This window comes from Hylobates moloch, unplaced genomic scaffold (genome assembly GCF_009828535.3).
Source record: "Hylobates moloch isolate HMO894 unplaced genomic scaffold, HMol_V3 SCAFFOLD_15, whole genome shotgun sequence".
Lineage (NCBI taxonomy): Eukaryota > Metazoa > Chordata > Mammalia > Primates > Hylobatidae > Hylobates > Hylobates moloch.
In genome coordinates this window covers 28,473,924-28,491,693 of record NW_026652290.1, presented here as the reverse complement: position 1 = coordinate 28,491,693, position 17,770 = coordinate 28,473,924, and the positions used below count along the sequence as shown (strand labels likewise).

Here is a 17,770-nt window from a genome sequence, read left to right as displayed (position 1 = left end):
TTTCAGAAAAAGCCTCGCTCTGTCGCCCAGGCTGGAGCGCAGTGGCGTGATCTCAGCTCACTGCAACCTTCGCCTCCCAGGTTCAGGAGATTCTCCTGCTTCCCAAGTAGCTGGGATTACAGGCACCTGCCACCACGCCCAGCTAATTTTTGCATCTGTAATAGACACAAACACCACGTTGGCCAGGCTGGTCTCGAACCCCTGATCTCAAGTGATCCACTCGCCTCGGCCTCACAAAGTACTGGGATTATAGGTGTGAGCCACCGCCTATATATTTTAAAAGAATTAATTTCTTTAATCATTTTTTTCTAAAATGTGTATACATTAATCTCGAGTGAACTGATTAATCAGAAACAGTTCTACTCAATAAAATTTTAAAAGGAGAAGCTCAGGCTCCTGGGTGTCCATGTTTTCATTAGTTGATTTGTTCATTTAGTCACTCAGCTTTGGCTCATTACTGACTGTGATGCTCTAGACCCCATCCTGGAAAGGTGCAGAAGGCACGATGGCACATAAGCCAAGGCCCAAGCCACCAGCACATGCCTCATCCTCCCATCGACTCACAAAACACAAACTCAAAGAAAAAATCATTAAAAATTTCAAGATAAGCCGGGCGCGGTGGCTCATGCCTGTAATCCCAGCACTGTGGGAGGCCAAGGCGGGTAGATAACCTGAGGTCAGGAGTTTGAGACCAGCCTAGCCAACATGGTGAAACACTGTCTCTACTAAAAATACAAAAATAGCCGGGCATGGTGGCAGGTGCTTGAAATCTGAGCTACTTGGGAGGCTGAGACAGGAGAATTGCTTGTACCTGGGAGGCGGAGTTTGCAGTGAGCTGAGACTTTGCCATTCCCCTCTAGCCTGGGCGACAAGAGCGAAACTCCATCTCGGGGTAAAGAAAATTCAAGATAATTAACTCCGAGCATTAAACCCCAAACGTGAGGCCTTTTAAGTGAGGGCCTCACACTGGTCTCAAACATGACCGGCCCTGCTTTAGGTTATAATTATCCTTGCACATTGTGTAAGTCAAACCTCCTCAATATATTCAGTGTTTCCCCGAAGGCAGCTCATTCCAGGGCTGGCCCACGAGATGCCGTCTGGTGATATGTGAACAGGCATTTTAAACATTTTAATAGTTTAGTATTGATTTTGATGTGCATTAGAAAAATATGTGATTATCACATTCCATCTATTAATATAATTTCACAGGGGTACATAGACTCCCTTAGAAGCAAACTTACTGCAGGTAAAAAAATTAGTTACTCTAAAGAAAAATATTAAGTATTTGCTAGGCACAGTGGCTCATGCCTGTCATCCCAGCACTTTGGGAGGCTGATTCAGGAGGATTGCTTGAAGCCAGGAGTCTGAGGCCAGCCTGCGCAACAAAGCAAGTTCTTGTCTCTGCAAAATATTTAATAATTAGCCAGACATGGTGGCACATGCCTGTAGTCCCAGCTACTCTGGAGGCTGAGGTGGGAGGATCGCCTGAGCCCTGGAGGTTGAGGCTGCAGTGAGCTATGATGGCACCATTGCACGCTAGCCTGGGCGACGGAGTGAGACCCCTTCTAAAAAATAAAAGTATTAAGTAAATGATAGTACCTGTAGCAAAATATGGGAAGGTGGTACTCAGTTTGACAAATACTATCCAAGACTATGTGTTCTTTAAGGTGTGGAAGTCATGGGGACAGCTTAACACTATGCTTGGTGGGTCACTCAGCAGGGGTAGACCTCTTGCCCACCTCTGATCCAGCATCCCAGCGCAGAAATGGTGATATCCCTGGGGGTCTCCCGTCCACCGTGGGTTGGGGCAGCAGGCCCATGGAATAGGGAGATGCCCAGCCCAGCACACTGACTCAGCAGCTATAACTCAACATGCTGACCCAGCAGCTATAGTGAGATGGGATCAGGGCAGCCAGTGGTCTGTGGGCTCCGGGGTAGAGGGTGGGGGCCCCGGTGCCTGTGAGGGTCTGCACTCACATCGGTATCCCCATGCCTGATGGAGCACGGATGTCAATAGAGAACAAAAAACAAGATGACATGTCAAAGGAGAAAGACCGTGGAGGAAAGGAGAAAGCTTTACATTTTAGCACTTTTCAGCAACACCTTTTTCTCCCTTTTTAAACAGGGCGCCCATGTTTTCATTCTGCACTGAGCCCCACAAGTTATGTAGCATGTCCTGACCCAAAGCAGCACGTGTCAGGTCTCACTGGGGACATGTCAGGTGCAGTTTCCAGGAAGCACTAGAGGATGTGTCTCCTAGTTGTTTCAGGATCCAAAGAAGCTTTGTGGTAGATATGGCATCTGTGTTGGGCTTTGGAGCCAGAGGCGATTAAGACCTACAGGGCTGGGAGAAGGTGCACCTTGTGGAAATGCCTGGGGTGGGACACTGAGGCTCTGCCTGGGGGATTGCCAAGGTGTGGTCTGGCTGGAGCACAGGTGGGAGATGGGTCAGGAGGTGGGGATGGGAGAGAGGCCCAGGAAAAATAATCCAAGGCTGGGACAGGGCAGGATTTGGCTTCTCATGGTGTTCATACAAGTAACATGTTACAGATTCCTTTCTAAACTTTTAGAGGCCAGGGACTGAATTTTAGCAAGACATAATTTATGAGAAGAGAGTGAGACAAGCAGAGCAGGGTGTGGGGAGAGTTAAGAGCAAGCAAGGCCAGACGCGTTATCCAGGCCAAGAAAGGAGGATTGATTGCAGTTGTCTCCAAAGTTTTTTGGTTATGCACTCATAAAATATTTTTGGGCACACACCCTAATATGTGTATCTGCTTCTGCATCAACTGTATACTTGCACAACATTATTATTTCTGATGGATGTTATACAACAAAAGCAAAAACAGAACTTTTAAAAAGGTCATTAAAAATGAGCATAAAAAGGCCTGTCAACCATGCTCCCTCTGCCCGGCAGTGGACCGCCACCTTCTGCCTGTTGGGGATCTCCAGGCTGGCGTTGTGTCTGGAGGCAATTTGCCTGTTTTTATGTCCCCTGTGGCAGCTCAGGACTCCCTTCCCAGATCTTCTCAAGTAGATTGAGGCTGGGTCTCGGGTCAATTTATGTTTTATATGTGTGTGTAGAGCCAGGAAGATGCAAGATGGGGGTGGGGGAGGCAGATGCTGAGTTAGCCGAGTGTCAGGGAAGATCTCAGAGGGCAGTATCAGGGGACCCTCGCAACAACCCAAATGGCAGGAATTGTTGCCTCTAGGTTGTTAGGGGATGCTGAGAAATCCAGTAACTTACCAAAGTCACACAGCTGGAGCCAGGATTTGAATCCAGGTTTGGCCAACTCCAGAATCTCCCCTTGTGAACTTTGGGTTCAGTGCCACTGTTAGTGCAGAGCTGGCCATTCCTGGATGAGGCAGGGCACTGGGGCTTCTGGAGTTGGCACCCGGTCCAGGCATGCACAAGGGTGCCTCCCACAGCCACCAGGACCTCCAACTCAGGGCTCACTGTGGGGTGGGCTGGCAGGCTGGGGAGCATGGCAGGATAAATAATCCCTCCCTCTCCCCTTGGGTGGATAACTCTGAGGCACATTCCCTGTCCTCTTCCAGAGGTGCCCCCAGATGGGCCTCTGTAACTTAGTGGGAACCCATTTATTAGCACCCCTGTATAGGCTTCTGTCTCTTGCCTTCTATCCCTTCCTTGTCCCACTCCCCACTCCTGGTATCCCTTCTTTAAAAACTACTTGCACACAAATCCTTGTCCTGGCGTCACCTTCTGGGGAGCCCAATGTTAGCAGCCTGCCTGGGAGGGAGCCCTGGGTCTGGGATTCGACCATGTTGCTTGCGTGCCCTGCTCTCTTCTCCTAGGCCATGGAAGACATTACCAATCAATCGCAGCATTGTTTGCTAGAAGCCCAGAGTTCTCAACAGGGCACTTCAAACATATATATATACACTATATATATGTATATATATAGTATATATATATATAGTACATATATAGTGTATATATATTTATATATTTTTTGTATATATATACTATATATATACTATATATATATACACATACTATATATACACAATATATATAGTATATATACTATATATATATATATATACTATATATAAACTATATATTGTATATATATAAAATATTGTATATATATATATATATACAAATATATATATATATATATATATATATATATATATAAAAATATATACTATATATATACTTATATATATATATATACTATATATATAATATATTATATATATATATATATTTTTTTTTTGAGATGGAGTTTCGCTCTTGTTGCCCAGTCTGGAGTGCAATGGCGCTATCTCAGCTCACTGCAACCTCTGCCTCCCAGGTACAAGCTATTCTCCTGTCTCAGCCTCCCAAGTAGCTCAGATTACAGGCATGCATCACCACACCTGGCTAATTTTTTTTGTATTTAGTAGAGACAGAGACGGTTTTCACCATGTTAGTCAGGCTGGTCGTGAACTCCTGAACTCAGGTGATCCATCCACCTCGGCCTCCCAAAGTGTTGGGATTACAGGCTTGAGCCACTGCGCCCGGCCCAAACCAGTATTAAACAATTGGTTGGAGGTGACAAGTGAGTCGAAACCTATTTGCCAGGGACAGAGTCTAACTGGTATACCTGCAGAGGAATATGCCCCTCGATTCCAGCACTTAATGTGAAGTGAACTGATACCCAGGTTAGCAGAACAGGGTGAGGTGAAGAGGAAAGAGGAGGGTTCTTCTCATGCACAGAGCACCCCTCCCCAGACAACTTTGGTGACAAGTCCCAGAAGACCACAGGAATGGAGAACAGCAGTTAGAGGTGACATTAATACCATTCATTAAGTGCCTGATGAACTAGGCCTTGGGCTGAGGCCCCTTATGTCATGATTACCAATCCTTGTGTCAACGATTCTCCTGGGGCCTCAGTAGGCGGGGACAGTATCAGATGCCTTGATATCTGATATCAGTATCTGTATCTGATATCTGTATCAGATATCTGATATCTGATATCAGTATCTGAAGTGAAGCCTCTGTCCTCCCCACCGCACCCCACTGGGCCTTGAAATTCAGCCCCCAAATTGACCAAACTTCTTATTATTCAGCATCACACCTTCGGTGACCATACATCCCAGTCTATCCATGGTGGTCTGACTCTCACAGAATTTCCTACTTTTCAGTCCAGCATTAGGGCAAGAAGTGTATACAGCCAGCAGCATTTGCTAGATTTTCAATATGAATACAACTGCAGACCACAGAGACATCATTTGTGAGGCTATGTGTCTGATTCTTTTTTTAATTGACAAATGACAAACGATATTTATGCTTTCCAACATGAAGTTTTGATATAAGTGTATATTGTGGAATGGTTAAATCAAGCTAATTAATATATTTATCACCTCACCTACTTATTGTTATGATAAGAACATTTAGCATCTACTGTCTTGGCAATTTTCAGACATACTATACGTTACTATTAACTATGGTCAACACACTGTACAACAGATCTCTTGAACTTGTTCCTCCTTACTGAACTTTTGTCTCCTTTGACTAATGTCCCCCCAATACCATCCTACCCCATGCCACTATTCTACTCCTGATTTCTATTAAATTATTTTTTTAGATTCCACAAAGAAGTGAGAACATGCAGTATCTGTTTCCCTGTTACTGGCTTATTTCACTTAACATCATGTCCTCCAGGTTCACCCCTGTTGTCACAAATGACAGGATTTCCTTCTTTTTAAAGGCTGCATAGTGTTGCATTATAAACACGTATCACAGCCAGGCACAGTGGCTCATGCCTGTAATCCCAGCACTTTGGGAGGCTGAGGCGGGCGGATCACAAAGTCAGGAGATCAAGACCATCCTCACTAACACGGTGAAACCCTGTCACTACTAAAAATACAAAAAAATTAGTCGGGTGTGGTGGCAGGTGCCTGTAGTCCCAGCTACTAGGGAGGCTGAGGCAGGAGAATGGCGTGAACCCAGGAGGCGGAGCTTGCAGTGAGCTGAGATTGCACCATTGCACTCCAGCCTGGGCAATAGAGAGAGACTCCATCTCAAAAAAAAAAAAAGAAAAGAAAAAAATCACCTTTTTCAAATTCATTCATTGATGGCATGTCCTGGTTTTTAAACTTAGAGACTGTGATCATCCTTAAGTCTGGGCTTCTGTAGGCCTTTCTGGTGGGGTCTCCTTCTTGGAGGGTTGAGATAGCTAGGCCTTGGGCGTATAGAATTGCTTCCTATCTGCAAGGTGAGATATACAAACTCAGCACATTTGCATGTGTTGTCTCTGCATCTAAAGCATTTCTGGTAAGTGCTTTTTAAAAATTATTAAGTGTTTCTGCATTTCCATACAATTTTAATTTATTAGCGCTCCGCCCGGCTTGTAAGCAGCTCTGTTTCCTCTGCTTGGGGATGCTGCATCCTAGGCAAGAGAGGCTCCTGGCAGAAGCCGCAGGCACCCAACAGAAACCAAGGCTCACTGTGGAAGCCTTGCCCAATCTCCCCTCCACTCTCCCACGTGGCAGTTCCCAAAAACCCAGCTCTATGTAGACATGGCTTTTGCCTTTGTTTGTTTGTTTTTAAAATGGAGTCTTGCCCTGTAACCCAGGCTGGAGTGCAGTGGATCGATCTCAGCTCACTGCAACCTCCACCTCCTGGGTTCAAGCAATTCTCCTGCCTCAGCCTCCCGAGTAGCTGGGACTACAGGCATGCACCACCACGCCCGGCTTATTTTTTGTACCACACCCAGCTTATTTTTTGTACTTTAATAGAGACGGGGTTTCACCGTGTTGACCAGGATGGTCTCCATCTCCTGACCTCGTGATCCGCCCGTCTTGGCCTCCCAAAGTGCTGGGATTACAGGCATAAGCCACCAAGCCTGGCTGACTTTGCCTTTGTAAGGACAGGGAATCTTTCCAGCATTCCAGATTAAAGGCACACCCTTGAACGCCCCCTGGAATGATGACTAAAAGATCAAGCTGGATGCCCCCCAGGACTAAGAGAGAGGACAGCCAGAGGCTCCTGGAACACAGTTCCTTGTGTTTGGCACACTCACAGCTCGCTGCAGCCACAACCTCCTGGACTCAGCCCCCTACCCAAGTAGCTGGGACTATAGGCACATGCTGCTATGCCCAGCTAACTTTTTAATTTTTTTCCTTGTGTTTGGCTATGCTGGTTCCACTAGATACTATTCTCCCTCGGGTGTCACTTCACACCTCTCTGGTCTTCCATCCCACTCCTAGCCCGAGATGGCCATATTTGAAGTTCTGGTTTGCCATTAGAGAAGTCTTGGTTGACCTCATCTGTAAAGTGGGGATTCAGGTCCCTCCTTCTTAGAGATTATGTGAGATTTAATGAAATGGGAGAACCTGGGAGAGCTCTCCCAGTGAGGCCTGCCCTCGGGGTGGGGGGAATGGGCTGCCCCAGGAGTGGGGGCAGAGGCTGATGGCATGTGTTAACTGCCTCATTGTTAACTGTGAATGGGAACGGTTGTATCTCCTTCACAAGATATTCTCATAAAATGCAAGTAAAGCCAGCCTGACCAAGATAGGGAAACCCCATTTCTACTAAAAATACAAAATTAGCTGGGTGTGGTGGCACATGCCTGTAATCTCAGCTACTCGGGAGGCTGAGGCAGAGAATCACTTGAATCCGGGAGGCGGAGGTTGCAGTGAGCTGAGATCATGCCATTGCACTCCAGCCTGGGCAATAAGAGTGAAACCCCATCTCAAAAAAAAAATGCAAATAAAAAACTCTATGCAGAAGAATCTGCCCAATAAATGGAGGCAATTAGTTCTCCATTGCTGACAATTGCCCTCTGTCATCCATTCATTCACTTGATGACATTTATTGAGCTCTTACTATGTGCCCCGTCTCTGTTCTAAGCTCTAGGATGCACCAGTGAACAAAACAGAGGAGTCTACAGAGTTGACATGACATGCAGGGGCCATGGAGAAGGTGAGAACTGTGGAAACGTCGTTGTTGAGTATGTCAAATGGTGACGTGTGCTGTAAAGAAAGAGTGAAGCTGTACTCAGAGCAGACAGGAAGACAGGGGTAGGGGTAGGTCTGGGCTTTTGTACAGGGTGATCTGAGAAGGCCACTTTAACAAGGTGATATGTAAAGTGAGGACACAAGCCCTGTGACTGTGTGGGCACAACTCTCCTAGGAAAAGGGAGCAGCAAAGTGCACAGACCCCAAAGCAGGAATGAATGTGCTCAGTGCATCCAAGGAAGAGCCGGGGCCAGCAGAGCTCAAGTGGAGTGAGTGTGGGGAAAGAGTGGACCCGGTCAGTGGGGTGCTGGGGACCAGACAACGTCAGGCCTCGTGGCCGTCGCTAAGGATTTGGGGTTTTACTTTGCATGAGATGAAAAGCCGCAGGAGGGTTTTGAATAGAGGAGTAGAATGATTTGACTTGAGTTTTTAAAAGGTTTATTCCAGCTGCTTGGTGGAGAGTGGATGGAGGAGGTGAGGGCAGAGGCAGGGAGACCAGTTAGGAGGCTGCTGCAGTGACGTGGGAGAGAACTGTGGGTGGTTTGGGCCATATTAGAAGCAGTGGTAAGAAACACCGAGCTCTGGATGTGTTTTGAAGGTATGCCAGCGTGATTTACTAACCGATCCATGAAGGGCATGAGAGGAAGCGAGCCATCAAAAATGACCCCCAGGGTTTTTGTCTGAGCAAGTGGAGTTGCCCTTATTTGAGAGTTAGAAGACCAAGAGGGCCGGGTGCAGTGGCTCACGCCTGTAATCCCGGCACTTTGGGAGGCCGAGGCAGGTGGATCACTTGAGGTCAAGAGTTGGAGACCAGCCTGGCCAACATGGTGAAACCCCGTCTCCACTAAAAATACAAAAAATAGCCGGGCATGGTGGTGGGCACCTGTAGTCCCAGCTACTTGGGAGGCTGAGGCAGGAGAATTGCTTGAACCCGGGAGGCGGAGGTTGCAGCAAGCCAAGATCGTGCCACTGCACTCCAGCCTGGGTGGCAAAGCAAGACTCTGTCTCAAAGAAAAAAAAAAAAAAAAAAGGAACACATTAGAGGGATAGGAGATGTCGTTTGGGTGCGGCCAGGCTGGGTGGCTCATGCTTATAATCCCAGCACTTTGGGAGGCCCAGGTGGGAGGACTGTTTGAGCCCAGGAGTTCAAGACCAGCCTGGCTAACATAGCGAGACTCCATCCCTACAAAAAAATTTAAAAATTAGCCTGGCATGGTGGCATGTGCCTGTAGTCCCACCTACTTGGGTGGGGGGCTGAGTCCAGGAGGTTTTGGCTGCAGTGAGCTGTGATCACACTGCTGCACTCCAGCCTGGGCATTAGAGCAAGACCTTGTCTTAAAAAAAAAAAAAAAGTTTGAATTGCCCATTAGACATCCAAGTAGAAAGGTCAAGTTGTAAGCTGGATATAGAAGTCGGGAGTTTGGGGTAAAGGTCTGGGCTGGAGATCTAGCTTTAGGAGTCCTTCAGTCCTAGAAAGAGGGTGAGGTCAGGAAGGAGTGACAGAGGAAACACCCAGGCCTGGACCTTGGGACCCTCCAATGTTCACGGGCAGAAAGAAGTGGGGAGCGGCCAGTGAGGCAGGGGAGACCCCCCAGAGTGAGTGTCAGGAGGATGGAGAGAGCTACTCTGTCAAAGGCTGCCGCTCATGGGCCAAGTAAAATGAGGTCTGAGAATAGCCCATTGCATTTGGCAGCTGGAGGTCCTCCGAGGTCTTGACGTGAGCTGTTTTGGTGGAGCCAGGTAATAAAAGTCAATGGGTAGGAGTTAAAGCAAGAAATTTCTTTGACTTTTATCACCTGGCTCCACTGAAACAGCTCATGTCAAACCTCTGAGGAAGGGAACTGGAGACAGTAACTGGAACACTCTTAAAGTTCTTTAGGCTGGGGATAGTGGCTCACGTCTGTGATCCCAACACTTTGGGAGGCCGAGGTGGGTGGATTACTTGAGTCCAGGAGTTTGAGACCACTCTGGACAATATGGCAAAACTCAATTTCTACTGAAAATACAAAAAATTAGCCAGGTGTGGTGGCCTGCTCCTGTGGTCCCACCTACTGGGAAGTCTGAGGTGGATGGATCACCTGAGCCTGGGAGGTGGAGGCTGCAGTGAGTCCTGATTTCATCACTATACTCCAGTCTAGGAAACCAGAGTGAGGCCCTGTCTCAGGAAAAAAAAAAAAAAAGAGTTATCCAGCCTGGGCAAAAAAGTGAGACTCTGTCTCTACAAAAAATAAAAATAAAAAAATTAACTAGGTGTGGTGATGCACACCTGTGGATCCAGCTACTTGGGAAGCTGAGGTGGAAGGATCACTTGAGCCCGGGAGGTCGAGGCTGCAATAAGCTGTGATTATGCCACTGCACTACAGCCTGAGTGAGAGTGAAACCTTGTTTCAAACAAAAACAAAAACAAAAACAAAACAGTTTTGTCTACAGGTGAGCAGAGCAGGGATCAACGGCTAAAGCAGGATGAGAGATAAAGGAAGAGAACTAGGTTGTTGTTCTACTTCCCATCTTGTTATTCCAGGTCAGACATGGTGAGGTTCACCAAGGCAAATGCAATAGTGGGAGTTGGAATGTGGACAAGGAAGTTCTGTCATGATCAACTGTGAATCTACATTGGGTAAGGAGTGAAATGAGGCAATTAAGGGGCTAATGATTCATGAAGAGGTGGTTGGATCATAGATTCTAAGTCTCAGTTGGTAGAAGGATTATTAAAGTCTGGATAAGAGAAGGAGTGAGCTGGAAACCCAGGGCACAATGGTTGGATAGTGGGACATAGAAACTGAGATGACTAGGCCGGGCACGGTGGCTCACGCCTGTAATCCCAACTACTCAGGAGGCTGAGGCAGAAGAATGGCGTGAACCCAGGAGGCAGAGCTTGCAGTGAGCCGAGATCGCGCCACTGCACTCCAGCCTGGACGACAGAGAAAGAATCCTCCCCCCGAAAAAAAAAAAAAAGAAAAGAAACCGAGATGACAGACAACTGCAGCCAGCGAGAATGACATTTCTAGGGTGCGACCGTGGGAGTGAGAGGTTAGGGTGGAGGTGACCAGGTGGACAGTAGGACACAGAACTGAGAGGCACAGAAGGATCTTCTGTGTGGATATTGAAATCACCATGAGATAAATGTAGTGCTGGAGAGAGTGAGAATGAACTCAAAGTCCTCAAGGATTGAGATGAGAAGTGACCCGGGGTCAGCAGGTGCCTTCAAGAAGGAGGGGGTCAGCTGAGCATGGTGGCTTATGCCTGTAATCCCAGCACTTCGGGAGGCTGAGGCGGGCGGATCACCTGAGGTAGGAGTTTGAGACCAGCCTGGCCAACATAGTAAAACCCCATCTCTACTAAAAATACAAAAATTAGCCAGGCGTGGTGGCGCATGCCTGTAATCCCAGCTACTCAGGAGGCTGAGGCAGGAGAATTGCTTGAACCCAGGAGGCAGAGGTTGCAGTGAGCCAAGATCGCGCCACTGCACTCCAGCCTGGGGGACAAGAGTGAGACTTGGTCTCAAAAAAAAAAAAGAAGGATGGGGTCAGTGGTATAGTTTGATGAGATTTGAAGGGAGATTCAACCCAGTGGTTGTTTAGGAAGGAAAGAGCGAATGGTTTGGAATCAGCAGTCAGTACTGAAGAGGTTATTGAGCCCACCCCAGGACCGAGGTGTGAGGGCAGGAGGGAGAACAGCTACCACTTGAACACCGGAGCTCAGGTGGTCCACCCACCTGAGCCTCCCAGGTAGCTGGGACCACAGTCTGGAAAGGGGATGTAACAGCTTCACTAGGACACTTTTTGAGTCTTGAACTCAGTTTCTCAGATTACATAATTTCACTTCCTCCTAAGTTGTTTGAGAGGCACCACTTTCTGAACCTGCATCTGATGCTGACATTGGGAATTTTAATCCAAACCACAATTACCCATTCAAATAGCATTTGGACAGTTTTCCTCTCATTTACCCAGTAGATATATATTTATAATCTTCAAGTTGCTTTTTAAAATGATTTTAAAAAGGCTTATTTACAAAAACATGCAACTGTTTTCATTGTGAGGTCATATCCCTAGGGAGACTTACTAACTCTATGTTCAAGTTTCTTTGCCTATTTTTTCACCACTGTCATCAGGTGACCTTTATAAACATACAAACTAGCATTGACTGAGGTCATTTCAGGTGAAGGCATCTCAGACAGCTGTCATTACTTAAAAAGATGAATAAAGAAAAAAGTAGAGGGAGGAAAGGAGAAAGAAATGCAGAAAGAGAAAAAAGAAAATAAAAAGAAAGAGAGGAAAAGAGAAAGAGGAAAGAGTGAGAATGAGAGAGAGAAAGAGAAGGAAGGAAGAGGAAAGAGGGGAAGGAAGGAAAAGGGAGGAAAGAAGAAAGGAAGGGAGAAAGGAAGGGAAGAATTGAGGGAGGGACGGAGGGAGGCAGGGAGAGAGGGAAGAGACTAAGGTTTCCAATATAAGACTACATGGAATTAGTCTTTTCTGAGGGATAATTTTCAGAAAAATAAACCAAAAAAACCCTTGGCTCATATTCAGTCATCTCTGGTGCCATCTTTTCATTCATAGTGTCTAGAACAGTGCCAATGAATGTTTCTGGAATGAATGAACTGATTGCTATTGCCTTCTAGCCCTAACAAAGATTCCTCCATAACCCTTAGATCCTTGGACCCCTGGTCCTAAGAGAAACATCACCCATCTCATGCCCCCATGCCTGGCTTTTGCTTGGCTACTAAGCTCCAACTTGCTTCTTTTTTCTTCTAACGTGTATTCAGAAGCTCTTGGCTTTTATTAAATGCAACTCTGCTGCTAATACATTACAGAATTTAATCTTGTGCCAGCCACACCCTGGCACTGAACCCAGCTGGGCAGGGGGCCAGATTTGAAGTGAGGTTCTCCCTACCAGTGATTAAGTTTGGTTAAGAGGTGAGATAGTCACTGCCAGATGCAAAAACTCCAGGAGGCATTTCCAGCTGCATTTAGAATTCTGTAGTTTCTGCCTCTGGTGATGGAGTTTGGGGGTCATCTGAACTGGGAGTGATGAGAGGTAGGAGCTGAAATAGAAAGATGCGGCCGGGCGTGGTGGCTCACACCTGTAATCCCAGCACTTTGGGAGGCCGAGGTGGGCGGATCACGAGGTCAGGAGTTTGAGACCAGCCTGACCAAAATGGTGAAACCCCGTCTCTACTAAAAATACAAAAATTAGGCAGGCATGGTAGTGTGCGCACGTAGTCCCAGCTACTTGGGAGGCTGAGGCAGGAGAATCGCTTGAACCTAGGAGGCGGAGGTTGTGGTGAGCCAAGATCACGCCACTGCACTCCAGCCTGGGTGACAGAGTGAGACTCCATCTCAAAAACAAAAAGAAAGAAAGAAAAAAGAAAGATGCAAATAAAACAGAGGTGAGGACAGCAGCGGGTGAGGAGTGGGTCTTCGATATTGGTAGAAACTTCTCCAATCTTTTACACCTCTAACTCTATCTCCCTTCTGAAAGTGCTCATCTGGCCTGGAATTGGCTTTGAGGGTTGTACCAGTATGCATTTTGATAACACATGATGAGTTTTTAGATCAAAGCACACTAGGGTAGTTGTCGTTGAATACATGCATGGCTAATTCTATAGCCTCCTGTGGAGTCAGGTTACCCCAAGCCCTGTGCCTCAGCCATGGGACACATCACGATGGTTATCAATGGATCCTCATGCACTATTCCCTTAGCTCTTGAGTATGTAATAGAATCCTTATTTGAGAGCCCAGGTCCCTATCAGTACAAGTAAAAGGAAAAGAAGAAACACCCAGAGTGAGATTCTTCAGGTAGCTTTGAGGATGCCCAAGGTGAAACATTAATCCATCAATAACAACATGATGGAGAGGCAGGTGTTCCCTCTTCTGTACCCCCTCCCCTGGAGTGTGGGAACTACTGAGGCTCTCAAAATGCAACTCAAGGCTGGGGAGGAGATAGATACCATTTTGTTTTTGTTTTTGTTTTGAGACAGAGTCTCACTCTGTCACTCAGGCTAGAGTGCAGTGGCATGATCTCGGCTCACTGCAACCTCTGCCTCCCAGGTTCAAGCAATTCTCCTGCCTCAGCCTCCCGAGTAGCTGGAACTACAGGTGCCCGGCCACCATGTCCCGCTAATTTTTGTAGTTTTACAGAATTTTTTTGTAGAGATAGGATTTCACCGTGTTGGCCAGGCTGGTCTCAAACTCCTGACCTCTGGTGATCCACCAACCTCGGCCTCCCAAAGTGCTGGGATTACAGGTGTGAGCCACTGCGCCTGGCTTAGACATATACCATTTTTGAATAACAAGGTATAGTAGAAATGCCAGCGGGAAGTTTACTCTTCATAGGTTGAACACGTGATGTTGCAGATGCATTACCTCAATGCTGATCACCATGAAGGCTAATGAAATCCAAAGGAACTTTCTGCCAGCCCACTCATCACTCCCCCTGCCCACTAACCAGCCATGCAGACAGAAATGGCTAAAAAGGCCCCAACATCAACACCAAAGACTGGGCATAGAGGCTTGTGCTTGAAAAGGACCAAAGGGCAGAGGTGCAGAGAGAGTGGGAAGGAGAGAAGCTGGCGGAGGGAGGGTGATCTTTGCTAGTCAAGGTGGCCACACACTTAGTCTTCCAGATGGGGTCACGGAGACACATTCAACAGGGCAGAGGAGCCACAGCAAACCCTGGCTCTGTGGATTTTCTATGGAGACGGCTTGAAGCAAGGCATCTGGGGGTCCCCTGTGTGACCAAAAGTCCAGCTACCAGAAAGGCTGCTTGGCATGGGTCTGACACTGCCTTCCCTTCCCAAATAGGGTCAAAGGAGGGGCTACTCCAGCCTGTGCTGAATGCTTCCTAGGTGCCAGGTGCCTGAACACACATAATCCCCTTGGCAGAGAGAGCCCAGTCACCATCCAAGGTCCCAGGGATTAGATGCCAGGCCTGTCTGACTCAGGTCTGTGGTCTTCCTATAACACAGGAAAATGGCAGCAGCTGACAGGCTTCTTGTTTTAAGCACTGGCTGGGGTCCACCTCTCATCTGAGGCTGCTTCAAGCCCTGCCAAGGTCCTCCCAACAGAGCTCGGTCATGCCAGATATGAATTCGTTTCACACCCCTCTGATCTTTTCCATGCTGCCAAACACACTGCATCCCTCATTTTCATTTAGGCATTCTGTTGAAGGTGAAAACAGCATGTTGGAAGAGGGCTGTGAGAGGAATGAGGGAACACTTATTTAAAAATGAGATTTACCCTGTTCAGCCCTACTCAGTCCTTGGAAATGACCTTCAGCACAGATTAGAGATCTCTTTTTGGAAAATGGCAAAATTACAGAGACTGGTCCACTCCTATGTCCTCTTACTGGTCCCTTGGAATAGTAATTTTCAAACTTTACTGTGCCTAAGCATCCCCTACAGAGCTTCTTAAAACTCATATTCTTGGGCCCCATCCCCAGAGACTCTGATTCAGTGGGTCTGGGTGGGGCAGAGACAGAATTGTCATTTTTGACAAGCTCCCAAATGATGCAGATACGAATGGTCAGCGAAGTGTGTGTGGAGTGCCTCTGCCTTGTGGATGTCACAAATGAACCTTTTCTAGGCACTGGCTGGATTTGTCTGCCACATTGAGGAATCCTCCCACCAGTGCCCTCAAGAAACCGTCAGGTTGGCTGCAGCCCAAATAGGGCTGAGAGCGGGGAGAGCTGGGGTGTAGAATCTGCTATCATGAAGCTATGTGGACGAGGGCAAGCCATTTTCCCTGTCTGGACCTCAGTTTCCTCATCTGTAAAATGATGTCTAAGTGCCCTTCCAGTGCTAACATATAAGGACTCCACTACTTTTCCACTAGGGCATTGGTACCAAGTTGAGTTCCATAAGTTTCTCTCATTGCCAGCATGCCATCTCCAGGGTTCCAGCAGTCAGTAAACCAGGTCCCAGGGAACCACTTAGACTCTTGCGCTCTCTCAGGCTTAGAGAGGAGGGGCCCCTATAGATCATCAACAAAGACAGCTGCATGTCAGAAAGCAGGAAGGTCCAGGTGAGCTGCTGGCTCAAACTAGGCAAGTACGTGGGTCCTGTCATGTCTTTTCCTTGACATTTAAAGAAGGGAAAATGAGCACAGTAAGCTATGTACTCTGTACAAAAATATTTCAACACTATTTCTTTATAGATGAGATAGTTAAAGAGACTGGATCCAGCTGCCAGGCTGAGTGCATACAACCATTCAATGTCAACACAACCTTCTTACAAGGCAGAACAAAGATTTTATTTTAATTTTATAGAGAACACCCACCATTAGCATGACATTTACCACTAACACTTTACTTGCTTTCTCACATATCTATTCATCTAGCCATTCACTAATCCATCTTATTTTTGATGGATTTCAAAGTAAATTGTGACTTCAGTACATTTCCCCCTGAATATTCAAGTATATAGATCATTAACTAGAATTCAATATTTGATATATTCTCTTTGATGTAAAATTTATATACAGTGAAATGCACCAATCTTGCATAGGTGTTAGCTGAATTTTGTCAAATGCATCAAACCTGCACAATGCAAACCCCCATGAAGACTCGAAGGATTGCCATCACCTCAGAGAGTTCTCTCAAGCCCCTTCCTGTCACAAATTCTTTTCTGTTCTTCATTAAAGATTCATTTTACCCAGGACAGGTTTTTTAATTTAGTTTTATCGAGTTATAGTTTACATACAATGAAATTCACCAATTTTGTTTTTCTGGATGAGTTTTAACAAAGTTGTGATACAGTTGTGCAACCACCACCAGAGCCATGACATAACATATTTCCATCACCCCAAAACTTTCCCTCATGCTCTTCTGCAGCCAATCACCTCTCTCCCACACCTGGCCCCTGGAAACCACTGATCTGCTCTCTGTCACTATAATTTCGCCTTCTCTAGAATGTCACGTTAATGTTACAATACAGTATGTAACCTTGCACATTTAGCTTCTTTCATTCAGCCACATGCTTTTCAGACTTACCCATGTTGTTTTATGTATCAATAGTTCATTCTTTCTTACTGAAAAGTAGCATTCCATTGTGCTTGATGTACATAATTTGCTTATCCATTCACCTGTTGATGAACATTTGGATTATCTTCTGTTTCTGGAACTCAAATCCCAAATGAATACAATATAGAAATGATATGGAGTGAGTCTTGGCTGGAAAGAATTAATCTCTGTATTAATTCTTGTATGGGGAGTGGGGATAGACATCTAGATCAAGGATCAGCAAACTTATTCAGTAAAGGGCCAGATTACAAATATCTTAGGCTTTGTGGGCCATACAGTCTTTGTCTCAACCATTCAACTCTCCCATGATAGCACAAAAGCAGCTCATATAAACAAATATATATATATCTAGAGACAATATAAAAACAAGTAAGTGTGGCTGTGTTCCAGTGAAACTTTGCGTATGGACACTGAAATCTGAATGCTGTGTACGTTTCATGTTTCATAAAATATTATTTATCTTTTGATTTTTTTAACCACTTAAAAAAATAAAGGCTGAGTGCAGTGGTTCATGCCTGGAATCCCAGCACTTTGGAAGAATAAAGCGGTAGGATCACTTGAGCTCAGGAGTTTAAGACCAGCCTGGGTAACATAGCAAGACACTGTCTCTACCCCCTAAAAAGAAACAAGAACAAAAATTAACTGGGCATGGTGATGCGTGCCTATAGTTCCAGCTACTCGGGAGGTTGAGGTGGGAGGATCTCTTGAGCATCAGAGGTCAAGGCTACCGTAAGCCTTGATTGTGCCATTGCACTCTAGCCTGGGTGACAGAGTGAGACCCTGTCTC

The 17,770-nt window shown here is 46.3% G+C and overlaps 1 long non-coding RNA gene across 1 annotated transcript in view; it reads left to right on the top strand.

Annotated features, from left to right (window-relative positions):
• The window catches only part of LOC131381398 (uncharacterized), a 48,135-nt gene that overhangs the window by 8,094 nt on the left and 22,271 nt on the right, over nt 1-17,770 (top strand). The window contains exon 2 of the long non-coding RNA XR_009210141.1: nt 7,862-7,933. This is a non-coding gene — a long non-coding RNA (uncharacterized LOC131381398). The remainder of the gene's footprint in view (nt 1-7,861; nt 7,934-17,770) is intronic.